Source organism: Crocuta crocuta, unplaced genomic scaffold (assembly GCF_008692635.1).
Source record: "Crocuta crocuta isolate KB4526 unplaced genomic scaffold, BGI_CrCroc_1.0 scaffold119, whole genome shotgun sequence".
NCBI classification, from domain to species: Eukaryota; Metazoa; Chordata; class Mammalia; order Carnivora; family Hyaenidae; genus Crocuta; species Crocuta crocuta.
The window spans coordinates 4,173,607-4,188,475 of NW_027551562.1; the positions used below are offsets into that span (position 1 = coordinate 4,173,607).

Here is a 14,869-nt window from a genome sequence, read left to right on the forward strand (position 1 = left end):
TCTTGATTTTGGTTCGGGTCATGATCTCATGATTATAAGATCGAGGCCTGTGTTGGGCTCTGTGCTGAGCGTGGAGCCTGCTTGGGATTCTCTCTCTCCCTCTCTCTCTGCGTTGCCCCTGTCTGTGCTTTCTCTCTCTCTCTCTCAAAATAAACAAACATTTAAAAAATAAAGTGAATGTCTTTCAAAGTAATTCCCTGATGTGCTTGCTTCTTTGACAGTCATTTTCCCCACAGTATTCACCCGCAAGCACATGCAGAGACACGCGCATCAGCCCGCAGCGGGGCACCGTTAGGGAAATCCACCTGGTAATGTGCTTCCAGCCCGCGACCTGGGCAGGACAAGGTGCTTCAAGGTAAGGACACAAGGGGCCGTGCTGCTGTGCTGCATGCTTTGAGGGGTTCTGACTAAGTGATGAGGAGGAAGGGGTGCCTGCTCAAGCCCCTTGGGGAGCCCAGCGAGGCCATGCCCTCGGCTGAGCGAAGATGGACGGGATCACTGCTCCGCCCCATGCCCTGACTCGCAGTCAAGACAAGACGGTATCAGTGCCTCTCTGACGTGTGTGTTCCGTCCAACAGAGCGCCATGTGCATCCCCAATGTGCATTCTGGGCCCATCCGGAAACACAAGCCGCCGCTGGCCTGGCAGGAACGGGGGAGGGAGAGCAGCCCGTGGTGGTAGTCGGAGCTCTCGGAACAGTTCAGGGCCCCAGATGGGATGATGGGAAATGCCGGCTTTCTCCAAGCCCTGTCCTCAGGCCCGTCTGCTGTCCTGCGATGGACCCAGTGACCCGTCTGACAGCCTGATGTAGATCCTGTTGTGATGGTTCCCAAACCACAGACGGGTTCCCATCTGCCTTCCAGGCACCTGTACAAGGATGCCCTGCAGGCCTCTCAAACCAAACACACACAATTTCAGACTCATCTTTCTGCAAAATCAGCTAATCATCCAAAGGCAAAACCCTGAGCACCACCCTAGACTTTTTCTTCTCTCTTACTATTCGTCTAATTACTGAGTCTTGTCCAAGCATCCTAGGAACCCTCTCCAGAATTCGCTCCTGCTCCTCCGTCTGTCCTGGCAGCACAAGACAGGGGCTGTCTCGGCCTATAAAGGACATGCTGTTACTCCCAGGAGGGCCATTCTCAGAGAGGAAGACCACAGAAGTCAATCCAGTGAGAAACCCTAAAATGTTCCCTAGGGACTCCACTCTGTACAAGGCCACGCCATGGCCCTGGGATGCTCCCCAGGGCCTCCACCCTGCACAAGGCCACGAGGTGGCCCCGGAATGCTCCCCAGGGCCTCCACCCTGTGCAAGGCCACGCGGTGGCCCCGGGATGCTCTGGGCCACATTGCATGTACTACATCCGGTCCCTATGTAAGCTAACCCTGTGGCTTGGCCCACAAGGATTTATTAAACAAAAGGACCCAGAACAAAGGCAAAAATTAGCCAGGCTCTCTCATCTGTCCCCTGAGCAGAGAACAAGCAATCTAAAATGCCAGTTGTCATTATTTCCAGAGTTAAAATAGAAGCTAAAACATTTTCAAGTGCTTTCATCTCCTAAATAAGCAAACGTCATGAAATTACTTTTGGAAAACTAGCACTTATATAGAAATCAGAAAGAGCAAGCGGAAAATACTCTACAACCATGGCTGAGTGGTCAGTGGGCATAGGAGGCAGGAAGGGGCAACCACAGAGAGAAACGGTCCTATGGACCCAACTCCAGGCCCCAGAGCCAATCTTGCCCTTCTTGGGGCCAAGCAGGTTAACTGCCCCGTGCAAGTTTCCACTTGTATTCCCACATCCACTCCTCAACGGAACTGCTAATGAGGAGAAAAACTGCCAAGACGTGAGCAGACAGGCCAAAAATGTACAGGTGAGCCCACCTGTGACTGACCACCAACTTCTACCCAAAATCTTCAATTCTTAAAGCTGGAAGAGACGCTTTCAAAGACTGACCCATCTTTACTCCACAAGGGCACGTCCTTCCGTGGGCGCTGGCAGTCCGTGATCGTAGCCGCTGGAAGATGCAGGGAGGTGAGCAGCTGCTTAGCTGCCTGACAGCACTGGGCATTCAGAAAGATCTGCCCCCTGCGGCCTCGTACCCCCAGTGCCCTTCCACTGCGTCAGGCCCCCCATGACCTCTCAGTGCAATCCATCACCACTGAACTTGCATTCGGCATCTTCTCCCTGGAACTGCGGTCACTGAGCAGCATCGGGGCCCTTCAAACAAAGCAAGGTCAGACCTATGAGGAAGCGCTGCCACTTTCTGGCAGGGCGTTCTGCTGAGGCTGTCACAGGGTTGGGGATAGAGGAGGAGGAGAGAGCAGATGACATGTCTATGCCCATGGCCAGACATCAAGTCTGCCTGCATTATTAATACTGTAGGCCTTGGGGTTTCACTGGTGAAGCACATACTTACTGACCCTTACTGATCGCCTACTGTGCCCCACCCTGAGATTACGGCGACGGAACTGAGTCCTGTGATTCTCTGAATTCACACGAGCACGGAGACACAGGCATCAACTGCAGATGCCCGATGCTATCTGGGCAGACTAAATCAGAAAACTCAGTGTCTAAGTCAGATGCTGGAAGCCAGCAAATGACACTAGATCTTCAAAGGGAAGTTCTTTATAGAGAGCTTTCGGGCCCAAAGATGCCCCAAAGTCAGAAGGTACATAGGAGCAGCTACAGTAGCTGAGTCCACATGAAACAAAACATCCAAGTTCTCACTGTGGCCAAAAACTAAAGTGAATCACCAACGAGGCATTCCTGCTATTCGATGTTATGCTGGAGTTATTAAGAAATGCCATCACGCTTTTCCTTTCTTTCTCCTCCAGCCATCCAAGATGCTGAAAAGGAAGAAGGCCAGGGGGAGGAAGGTGGCCCCGGCCCCAGCTGTCGTGAAAAAGCAGGAGGCCAAGAAGGTGGTCAATCTCACTTGAGAAAAGGTCCAAGAACTTTGGCATCGGACAGGACATCCAGCCCAAAAGGGACCTCACACGCTTTGTCAAGTGGCCCTGCTACATCCGGCTGCAGCGGCAAAGGGCCGTTCTCTATAAATGTCTCAGAGTGCCACCGGCGATTAACCAGTTCACCCAGGCCCTGGACCACCAGACAGCTACTCAGCTGCTTAAGCTGACCCACAGGTACAGGCCAGAGACCAAGCAAGAGAAGAAGCAGAAACTGCTGGCCTAGGCAGAGAAGAAGGTGGCCGGCACAGGAGATGTCCCCACCAAGAGGCCGTCTGTCCTTCAGGCTGGGGTTAACACCATCACCACCTTGGTGAAAAACAAGAAGGCTCAGCTGGTAGTGATTGCTCATGACGTGGACCCTATTGAGCTGGTCGTCTTCCTGCCTGCCCTGTGTTGTAAGATGGGGGTTCCCTAACGCATCATCAAGGGGAAGGCCAGGCTGGGGCGACTGGTCCACAGGAAGACCCACACTACTGTCGCCTTCGCACAGGTTAACTCAGAAGACTAAGGAGCTCTGTCTAAGCTGGTGGAAGCCATCAGAACCGATTACAACGACAGATTCGATGAGATGTGCCACCACTGGGGTGGCAATGTCCTGGGTCCGAAGTCAGTGGCTCACATTGCCAAGTTGGAGAAGGCGAAGGCTAAAGAACTGGCCACCAGTAACACGGCCAGCCAAGGAGAGAAGGCAAGGGGCGAGGCTGGGTTTGGGGTCATGTTTCAGTGATGTTCTGAACGTCTTTCTCAAAGGGTACACCAAAGTCATCCATTGGACTTGAGAGAGAAAGGGCGACTGAATTTGTGGAGGCGAAATCGACGTTCTCGGAGTTACATCAGGTAAGTAGGTAAAAGACACTTTTTCACAACCAGAGGATTTACTTTTCTGGTTCCTCAGACAAGGAGTCCCATGTCACTCGTGAACTGGCTCCAAGAAACTGATTAGAAGGCATCTAACTGCATGCAAGTGAGGCCAATCCAACATTCCATCAGCATCAAGCAGAAGGTTTTAAAACAAGATGAGAAGCTGGCAGTGAGGCAATGTCCCAGGTGGTAACAGTGGTTACCAACAGCCCGGGATGGCTTCTGTGTGGGGTGGAGGGTGCCCTGCTGGCACAGCAGGCAGGAAGGCCATCGCCACGCGAGAGCCCGCTGTGGTCTGGGTAACCAGGGATGGCAGATGGTTGTGCGGCTACATCAAAAGGCTCAGGGATCCAGCTGTGGGCCTGGACCTTGAGTTGGGCCCACCCCTCTCTGGAGAGGATGGAAAACGATAATGGCCCGGGAGAAGGTTCTGGATAATGAGTGGGGTGAAACCTACACCCACAAGTGAAGACTATAACCTTAATTTTAAAAACCAGTTGACTTAGGAGATAGAGACAAAGATGAGGTCAAGAAGGAGACAAACCACAAGTCCAACTGATACGCAAGTGAATTTGGATTCCAACTGTGGGAAAAGACCCTACGACTGTAACAACCTCTAGTACGTGGGCTGTTTGGTACCAGGCAGTTTTGACAATGCCTGATGGAGGCTGGGCTCTCAGCACAAGGACACCTCTGTAGCGTAGAGGCCCTCGAGATGACACAACAGCACTCTATATCAAGCGCAGGTCGAAGCGTGGAGCCAGAAAGCATGACTAAACCAGGAGCTAGGAGACTGAGGTTCAGATGCCATGCATACACTGAGCAGCTGATACACCCCAGCTAAATCACCATCCGTGAAACAGGAAAAAAATACTTTCCCTACCTATCTGACAGGGTTTATATGATATGTCAAGAAAGAGAGAGTATGAGTCTGCTCTGAGAAATGAGATGTATCAGGCCTTACGACTGCTACACAGAATTAATTAGTATGTTCACATTTGTTAATATCATCCTCTGAAGCACCTCCTGGTGGGGGTCACCCCAGTTCCCCTCCTTCCCTCCTGCAGAAGCCTCCTTTTTTGTGCAGCCTGTGACCCTCCCAAGGTGCCATGTCACAGAGGGGATTGATCCAGGAGAGCCTGGGGCTCGAGGCTGGCTCCCCCACTATAAGCGTTTTGTGAATGTTAACTATTATTATCTCTAAGATCATTTTCAGAGTCAAATGTTACAGTGTAAAATGACAGAAAAAATTAGAAAATGGACCATAAACACCAGCAACAAGAAAACACAATCTCCCCAGGACTTACAAAGAACAATTAGGTTTTAATTACATGGGCAAAGAAGAAGTGCTGAAGAGAGTTACATGTCTGTCGTTTGAGGCCAGGTTACGCGGGGCAAGTGCACGAAACTCCCATTGCTTCCCTTCTGGGGGACCGCACAACCAGGGATGCCAGCTCAACAGCAGGCGAAGGGAAGCTCTGTGAGAGTAGTGATGGGGCCACAGAACGAAGCAGTGGCCAAACTGCAGGAGGAGGAAGACATGGCTTCAGAAAACATTCTGAGCACAAGGAGGGTAAGGAGGTAGGAGGGGCTCCTGACATTGGCCCTCAGCCAAGAGCTAAAACAACCACTGTATCTAAATACCGACCAAGACTGAGCAGGTACCAATCGCAAACAAAAACTGTGGCTAATTCAGCCATGTCCACCTTCTCACGACCATCCACTAGCCATGTGGCCTCAGGCACAGACCTGAACTTCTGGCGTCTTGATTTATTCCTCAGAAATCAGGACTGGGAAGACAGAATTATGGGGTGGGGCCAAAGAAGTTATACAGATGAAAGGGTAAGTAAATGTTCAAAATATCTGCTCCATCATCACCATCATCATAAACATCACCAACATCACCATCATCATCATCACCATGATCATCATCATCACCATCACCATCATCACCATCATCATAAACATCATCGTCACCATGATCATCATCATCACCATCACCATCATCACCATCCTCACCATCATCACCATCACCATCATCATAAACATCATCGTCACCATGATCGTCATCATCACCATCATCACCATCCTCATCACCATCACCATCACCATAAACATCATCGTCACCATGATCATCATCACCATCATCACCATCCTCACCATCACCATCATCATAAACATCATCGTCACCATGATCATCATCACCATCATCACCATCCTCACCATCACCATCATCATAAACATCATCATCACCATGATCATCATCACCATCCTCATCACCATAAACATCATCACCATCACCACCACCACCATGCAGAGATATTACAGTATTAGCGCTCCACTCTGTGGTCTTCTCCCACCCGACATCCTCTCAGAAAAGATCCACGGAATAGTAGGCTAACCCCCCTGCACCCCAGGCTCTCCCAGGTGCATGTTCCTTCAATGCTCTATGCAACATGAGGTCAGAGAGGTCATGGTCAGATGTCACTGTTCCCGTGAGGCCTCCCCTCTCCATGCCCCAGTGTCCCATACAGCTTCGAGCTGGTTTGCTTTCTTTATATGGCATTGATTACCTTTAATAGAACATCTGATTTACATACTTATTCTGTTTATTGTCTACTCCCTCCACGAGAATATAAACTTCAGGAGGACAAAATTCTTTTGTTGCTCTTTGGTCTGTTTTGATCACTGTTACTACAGCACCTAGAACATGCCTACAGAGAATAAGCTCAGTACTAATTACATTTAGCTAACCCGTGAACACTCCCTCTAGACCAGCTCTTTATGTTGAAGGCTCCCAAGCCTAGATTCCTGTAAACACGGGGGAAATAGGAAGGAAATACCCGGGGGTGAGCAGCAGACACTACTAGGGTTATGTAGACTTCATTCATTTTCCTTCCTAAATTTCCATGTGTTCTAGGATTTCTAGAATAGAATGCATGTTTTAAGTAATTAGAGACATATAAATGTGAAGTTAAATACATTTAAAAAGCAAACAAACAGAAAACAACTGGCCCAGGATCTGAGTTTAACTTTTGCCCAAGACTCAATGAGTGTCGATGGCTCACTGCCTGAATGTGAGGACCTTGTTTTCTGCCAAATCCCACTCCCCCACCCCAGGATGGCCAGATGGCCCACACTAGTCCCCCAGCCTCCTCGTGAGCTTTCTATGGTCCCTTCCTAAGAACTATCATTTAAAGGTGTAAATCAGACGGACCATGTCAAGTCTCTGCTCAAACTGCCTAATGACTTTCTCCTGTACTTAAAAAAGCCCATGCTACCTTTCCTACTGGGGCCTGTGACTTCTCTGACCACTTCCCTGTCCATGTTTGGCCTATGTCACCAGGCCCCAACAGCAATGGGTGCTTTCTCAGTCTACCCTCTGTGCAGAACACCCAACCGGGGACCGTCACAAGGTAGCACCGCCATGGACCAAAGTCAAGTCCCTAATGGGCCTCTCACCAGGACACATGTCTGCATCACTGCCCCCCAGGGCCCTCCAAGTCTCTTAAGAGCCTAAAGGGAGGGGAGACATGTGCAGAGGCTTCGAGGACCACACCTGACACCTCTCTTCAACACCGTGGGCTGCTCTAAACCTTTTCACTCCTCTGGCTTCCACTCATGCTGTGAGGCTGGTCCTTCTTCCTTAGCAATGCTCCCACCCAGCCCTCCTCTTCTCCACTAACCTCCAGGACAATTTCTGGAACCCAAGTGGGCCCCCAGGGTGTTTTAGGAGGTGCCCACTTCTGCCCTCCGACACTGTCCTCCTTCTACCTGAGTTTCTTGGGGTAGGCTGTCTCTTCCTAATAACCTCGAGAAAGAATCTCCTGATCCTAACACTGCCTGAACCCAAACAAGAAGGGGCTGAGGCCGTCTTGGCATAATGGGCCACGCAACATGTGCATGTGCAGACGAGGCTGTGCTGGGTGAGCAGGCCGACCCGGCTTATTTAGTGCCGATCCACTCCTTCTCAGCAGTCTTGAGTCCTAGATCCCCAAAGAATGAGTCAGGGGATGACACTGGAGAATGCACATCCCCTCCCCATTTAAAACATCTCCCCTTTGCTCTGAAAGAAGACAACACTGCCTCGCTTCGCGGTTTTAACAAAACTTAAGGAGTTCAATGTTTTCTTTATCTCCAAGTTACTAAAAATGTCTGCACATCGTCTTGGAGTTTCCAAGGGGGGAAATGTTCACCAGACAAGCTCCTATTCCTTCTTCAGGAGTCTTGGCTCACAGGCTTCCCCTACCTTCACTTCCAAAATCTTCCCTCACTCGCTGGAAGATGGAATTAATCCTTCTCGTCTCTCGTCCGCAGTCCACCCCCACTGCAGCACCTCATAAAATCCGTAGTGCTAATCCTGCTACAGTGTGACCGTTACCCGCAGGCTGTGGCCCGTTGAGAGCCAAGGCCATGCCGGACACGCTCATCCGCACCTCCCTCGAGCCAGCACAGGGCAGGCATGGTGGGCACCCTACTACACATTGTGTGGCTGAGTAAGAAAAAAAAATCACCTTCCTCTTTCTGTGAGTGATTCGTGCAAGGTTAGTCCAACAAACCTTTCCCATAACAACTAAAATTCGAGGTAAGAATTTTTTATTTTAATGCATTAAACTGACTCCCCAGGAGCTTAACTACTAGTAGTCTATGTTGACTGGAAGCCTTACTGAAAACATAAAGTATTAGAACATATTTTGTTTAAGTATTATACACTGTATTCTTACAATGAAATTAAAAAAAGAAAACGTTACTTGAAACCATAAGGAAAACACATTTGCGGTACTGTACTTATTGAAAAGAATCTGCATGTAAGTGTACCATGCAGTTCAAACCCACGTTGTTCAAGAGTCAGTCGTATATAAAGAATTCCTGAAAACAAATTAGAATAAAACCACCCAATAGAGGGGTGCCTGGGTGGCTTAGTCGGTTAAGCGTCCGACTTTCGCTTAGGTCATGATCTCGCGGTTCGTGGGTTCGAGCCCCGCGTCGGGCTCTGTGCTGACTGCCAGCTCAGAGCCTGGCGCCTGTTTCAGAGTCTGTGACTCCCTCTCTCTCTGACCCTCCCCTGTTCACGCTGTCTCTCTCTCCCTCCCGTAGAAATAAAAATAAATAAATAAATAAAAAAACACCCAATAGAAAAATAAGAAATTATTTGAACAGTATACTTAAAAAAAAAAAAAAGAAAAAGAAAAAAATACAAATGGCCAAAAATATATAAAAAGAGCCTCAACCTCACTGACAATCATGAACATGACATGAAACCACATACAGAAGCCAGTGTCTGCCCACCAGGGATTCCAAATGTTCACACCCAGGACCCAGACCCGGGACCCAACCGGCCACTGCTGGTACACCTGGTGTACCCGCTCTGGGGAACAGTCGGGCATCACCCAGTGTAGCTGGAGATGTGCACACCCCATGGCCCCGTGAGTCCCCTGCAGGCATGTTCACACTGGGGACTCTCACGGCCAAACACAGCAGGACACGCTGTAGGAGACACTCTGTGTAGACAACGCTCAGCAGCAGAGCTCATGACTGCAACACAACAGAAACGAGCCAAGTATGCACTTGCAATCAAATGTACAAACGCCCCACTCTAGGTCACACGGTGGAGCGTGATACCACGAAGAACGGATGGAGAGCTAGAGGCAGGAATACCAAGCAGTCTCCCCAACATAATGTTGACCAAAGAAGCCAAGTTCAAAACAAAGGAACAATCGCAACACCATAAATTCCATATACAAATCCACTGATAGACAGAACATCAAGTTCAGAGACCTGCAAGGCCGAAATTCTTTGTTTAGGGACACACACATGGACGGGGAAACCACCAAGAAAACAGAAAGGTAATTCTCAGGGAAGTCAGACCAGCGGTCGCCTCTGGGACAGCGGAGGCGTGTGCTCGGGAAGAGCCCAGGGAGGGGGCTGACTGCTGGCAGCGGCTCCCTTCTGGGCAGTGGCATGTGCATCGCTGGCTTCACACATTCACGTGCGTGCAGTACTCAGGACATACACTCTATTTCACAGTGAGAAGAGTAAAGATGGGATGGGTGATTACACGGGTAAATATGTGACATAAACGATCCGTCTTCACAAGGTGTTTGATGATCACGAATAATGTATGTAACGTATCTAGAAAGACATACTCATCCCCATCGGCGGGTTCGACACAGAAACCCTGTGCGCCCTTCGTCATTCAAAGGGAAGAGTGGTGTTTGAGAATCTGCATGTTTTCCTTTGGGGCAACAGGAGACCAGGGCAGGAGGCGAGCCAGAACGCCCCGGCGATGAGCACCGTGATGCGTGCGTCTCTAGCACACGCCTTACAGCCACCTGGGGAGACACAGGGACTGTCTTCTTACAGATGGGGACGCAGAGGCCCTGGGAGGTGAAGCCGTTTGCTCCCCGGCAAACACCAGGCTGTGAGCTAAGGTCTGTCTGACCCCGAAGCCCAGGCGCCCGTCGCCCTCCTCGCTGCTGGTGCCCTGCCCGCCGCAGGCCCGCCACAAACAAACACCCTCCAGGGCGATCGCTCTGCTGGCGAGACTGGATGGATCGTTCCTGCAACCTTTCCTCTTATATTTTCAGTGTGGCAAAGGACTCTGGCTCCAATCACAGGATCCACGAGATGGTACTGCTTTCAGGGTAGGATTTGCAGCACAGAAAGTTCTGGTGGCACAAACCACTCACTCCGTTTTCTCCTGGCCTCCCAGGAGTCCAGCCTCGGGGCCTGGCTCCGTACAGCCTCCCGTGTGGACAGCGCACGGACCTGCCTGCTGGCTGCCACGTCCAGAACTCAGAACTACGGGTTCGGCCGGCTGAGGACCCAGCGTGCCTGCGTGTCCACAGACTCCCCCAGGAACACGCCAGAGAACAACTGCCCACACTCCCTCCGACGGGAATCTCTACGGAGAGATTTCTCGAACATAATACAATAATGAGGCAAGGCTTTCTGCACCCGACAGAAGAAAACAATACACTTACAGATATTAAATCTGCTCTTTGTTACAAGAACAAGTCCTGACGGGCCGCGCGGAGCCTCCCTGTCATACAGGGCCTGGCTCACAAGCAGGGGGTCGGCAGCGTGGGGCGAATGTTAAAACTTCTCTGCCCCCGGGGCCGAGCATCTCACTGCTAGAGCAAGTGCACACGTTACACCCCTTCTTAGCTTCATCGGCCCTCGCTGCTCTGAGAGGAGAGCACCGTGGTGAACTGAGGGCGAGAGAAGACGCAAGCCGGGCCAGCCCAGTAACGGAAGAGCTGTCAAACCCCAGGCCTTTGCGGCTACGAGCCTTCACAGGAGCTCAGGGTCCCACCTCCACGTCGCTGTCTTCCACGATGCATCTATTACACCGAAGTTCTATAGAATTTATGATTTGCTCGTTGGTTCACTCAACAGATATTTATTAAGTGCTGCCTACGTGCTGAGAATAGAACAGATTAAAACACGGTGTCTCGTGGGCCTTGCCTTCCAGCATCACCAACAGGTCACATGTGACCTCCCAGAGCAGGTGTCATGGAGGAAGCAAAGCAGGTGAGCCCAGCCAGGGGGAGGTGAGGGACGCACATGGCCTCCCGGGAGAAGAGCGCTGGGAGGAGCGGGTGTGGAGCCGGGCGAGGCGATGGGGTGCAGGGCCAGGTGTGCAGCAGAGGGAGACGGGGGAGCCTGTAGGGGCGTGGCGGGCAGGGAGCCACACAGAGCCGCCTGGAAGACCTGAGCTCTGCCTCTGCACGTGCTCAGAGGCTGCAGGAGAGGCAGGGACTGGCCAGGGGGCAACGTGCCATTTTTTCTACCTTTGGATTTTCCGATAACCAATTATTTACCAAGTTGTTTCACAAAATTGAAGTGCTGGGAGGCATGATGGGGATAGAAAAACAGAAGAGGGGGTTCTATAGTCAAATAAGTTTTTTTTTTTTGAGTCATTTGTTTATTTAGAGAGAGAGAGAGAGAGAGAACAGGGGAAGGACACAGAGAGAGGGAGAGAGAATCCCAAGCAGGCTCTGCCCTGTCAGCACAGAGCCTGATGTGGGGCTCGAACTCATGAACCGTGGGATCATGACCAGAGCCGAAACCAAGAGTCAGACACTTAACCAACTGACCGCCCCAGGCGCCCCGGTCAAGGAAGTTTAAGAACCGCCACACGCCATACCCCGTCCAGACGACCCCGACAGCATCCCAAGGAAGTAGCATTCCAAGGAGCACACTCTGGAAAACCGTATTCATGCCATCCTTCAGCCTCCACTCCCCAGTGGCAACTGGCATCACCTCCCAGGCTGGCCGTGAGGTCCCCAAGTCCAGGTGCCATGGCATTCGTCCCTCCATCTCTCTTCAGTTTTGACCACTGCAACCCGGGTGGTCAAATCCTGGGTACTCCAGACTCGCCGAACAAAACACGAAAAATCAGAAAACTCTCACCAGACAGCTGCTGGCTTCAGCTCCGCACCCAGCGGTAAACGTGCCCATGAGAAACTTCTCTACTCACAGAAACTTCATCGCCTGGAATATCTATAAACTGTCAAGTTCCGTTACCCACACAGGGTCATCCAGCAAAGCTAGTGGCCATTCTAGAATGTTCTGGATGATGATGCGGGCTGGGAGACTGAAATGTTTCATAGATATGCAAAGACGTGCCCACAGCCTGCTCTGGAGGTGGGGGGTGGGGGTCGTTTCAGTCGTAGCGCCTGTGCGGGAGGGAGAGTCCTGTGATCTGTGTCTGTCCCTTCTCCCCAGGACTCAGGAGACTGAGCGCACGAGGCTGGGACTTTGCTCCAGGCTCAGCCACGACAGGGACAAAACCGAGGCTGGCCTGAAGGAGCCAGAGAGAAGAAAGCCAGGCCTTCGTGTCAGGTAAGACGCATAAAGCCATCTCTGTTATAAAAGGAGGTCAGAGATAAATTAAACAATTTAAAAGAATAAATGTTTTTAAACCGTGGGGTAGCACAAGTTCAAGAACGGCTTGCGTGGAGGCAATTATCTCATCACAATAAATAACAGTAAATCAATCCACGCTAATTGCTTTTCCTGCCAGAGCTAAGGAGACTCTTCAGCGTTCTCGGATTATTGATTTTTTTGTAATCGCTTGTGCTGTCAAAAATGTAATATTTCCAAAGAATATACCGCTCACTGCTAGACAGACAGAATTTTAATTTAACGAAGACAATCCAATTTCCATTTTTTTCCCCAGAAGTACTTAAGACATCTAAAACGCAAGGAAGCTGAAGACGGCATTACAGGTTTTTAGCAGAGACATTTCAGCTCAAACAATTTAACAAATGGCTGACCATCCCCCTCCTCGTCTTGGCCTTCCCCCTCCTCACACACCTACACACACACACACACACACACACACACACACACGCTTAAAGGAAAAAAAGTGTAATCCCAGATTCTTCACTTTCGTGCAAATGAAGAACTAAAAAGCAAAACAAATACCACAACAGAAACCCTACACTTCCTTTCTTACCCTCGTGGCCCCGCAGTTCGGCAATTTCCACTGAACTTGGGAAATGTTCTGCCTCCTAAGTTTATACTCCATCAGCATTTTGCTGAAAGATTTTGCTTCAGTTCTGATAGCTACACACATAGCTGCAGGCTTATATAATCAAAGCAGTGAGGGCAGAAAAAGAACAAGGGGGCAACAGTGTCCCTCTGCTTGGGATGACAATGAGAAAGGTGTAGAGTCCTGGACAGACAGCAGCTTTGTCTACAGAGGCAGCTCCACTACTTACTAAATCACTCTTGAGTGTTACTTAGCTGGACTCGGGCTTCAGTTTCCACATCTGTGAAATGGGAATATCATTCCTACATCATAGGGGTTTTGAGGGCAAAATGAAGTAACATACATAAAATACCGCTGTAATGCCCAGCACGTGACTTGACTATTATAAAAGAAACCAGTCCACCTGCCTTCTTTATTCTCGGACTAGATACTTAACTAAACATACAACCTTCTGCTGGAACTTTCCATGGAAAGATGAAATCATCTCCCGGGTAACAGGAGAAGTTATAGTAGAAGGAAAGCCACGAAGCCATAAGCAATGCCAGATGAGTCAGCATTCTGAGGGACACTGAGAATTTCTGGCCGAGGATTGATTTGAACTGTTTATAAATGTGTGGTTCTGAACATTCTGCCTGTTTGAGATCATTTCCGTACTTTTACTCCCTTGCTCACAAAGCTGCGACTGGAAAGTGGGAGTAAATTGCTGACATGGCCACATCCTGGCTGACCTCATCTGCACACCACCTTTGCTCAAGTTAGCATCTGAGCCCCTTACGGATTCTGTGAGCTCAGCTGTCTGGTGTCTTGTTTGGCTTCACTTGGACACGCTATGAACATCTCTGGGACCCATTCCATTGCTGGGAACGCAACAAGGAATTACACTGACTCCCTCTGACTTGTGGATATCTGAGAACTTTCCGGTTGCTATAGGCTTTGAAAGCGATAGGTTTGATATGACAGGGCGATACTATATGAAGCCAATTAGATCATGGCTTTTACACAATGATAGACTTGGAATAATTAGCTGCTCTCTGGATTTGCACAGCACCCAGTACGTAACTCTCCTGTGGCAGTGAATACACAGGCTGCTGCCTGTTATGCACGTATGGGCTCCGTGGACTCGGGAGCCTGGCAGACAGAGGCCTGGCCTCATCCAACACCCCTGCCCTTGGCATAGTGCCTGGCACACAGTGGGTGCACAGAAAAGGAGGTTAAAGGAATGAGTAAACACTTCAGGTTTTGCATCACAAATTCAGATGCAACTTAGTCCTTTTTGTACTTCTCCGTATCTTAACACTCTCTATGTTTAACTGTGGCATGATGTACCCCACATGGAATGCCGTGGAAAAGGTCACCAGTGATGATAAACTCAGCTCTTGAAATCCTCCTTATTCCTCACTAGTTTTGTGAAAACACCTTAGTCACGCAAGTTTAAATTTGACAACCGACCAGCCCTTCCTCAGGCTTCATAACACAAATTGTTTAGGATTCAGTTGGCTTTAGATTTATATCAAGTATCAATTAAGTTGAATAGTGT

General features: G+C 49.9%; 1 protein-coding gene and 1 pseudogene across 3 annotated transcripts in view; one reads left to right on the forward strand and one right to left on the reverse strand.

Moving 5' to 3' along the window:
• Positions 1-14,869, reverse strand: part of ZFAT (zinc finger and AT-hook domain containing) — a 171,631-nt gene that overhangs the window by 45,304 nt on the left and 111,458 nt on the right. The window lies entirely within an intron of this gene.
• Positions 2,841-3,699, forward strand: LOC144219860 (large ribosomal subunit protein eL8 pseudogene; annotated as a pseudogene).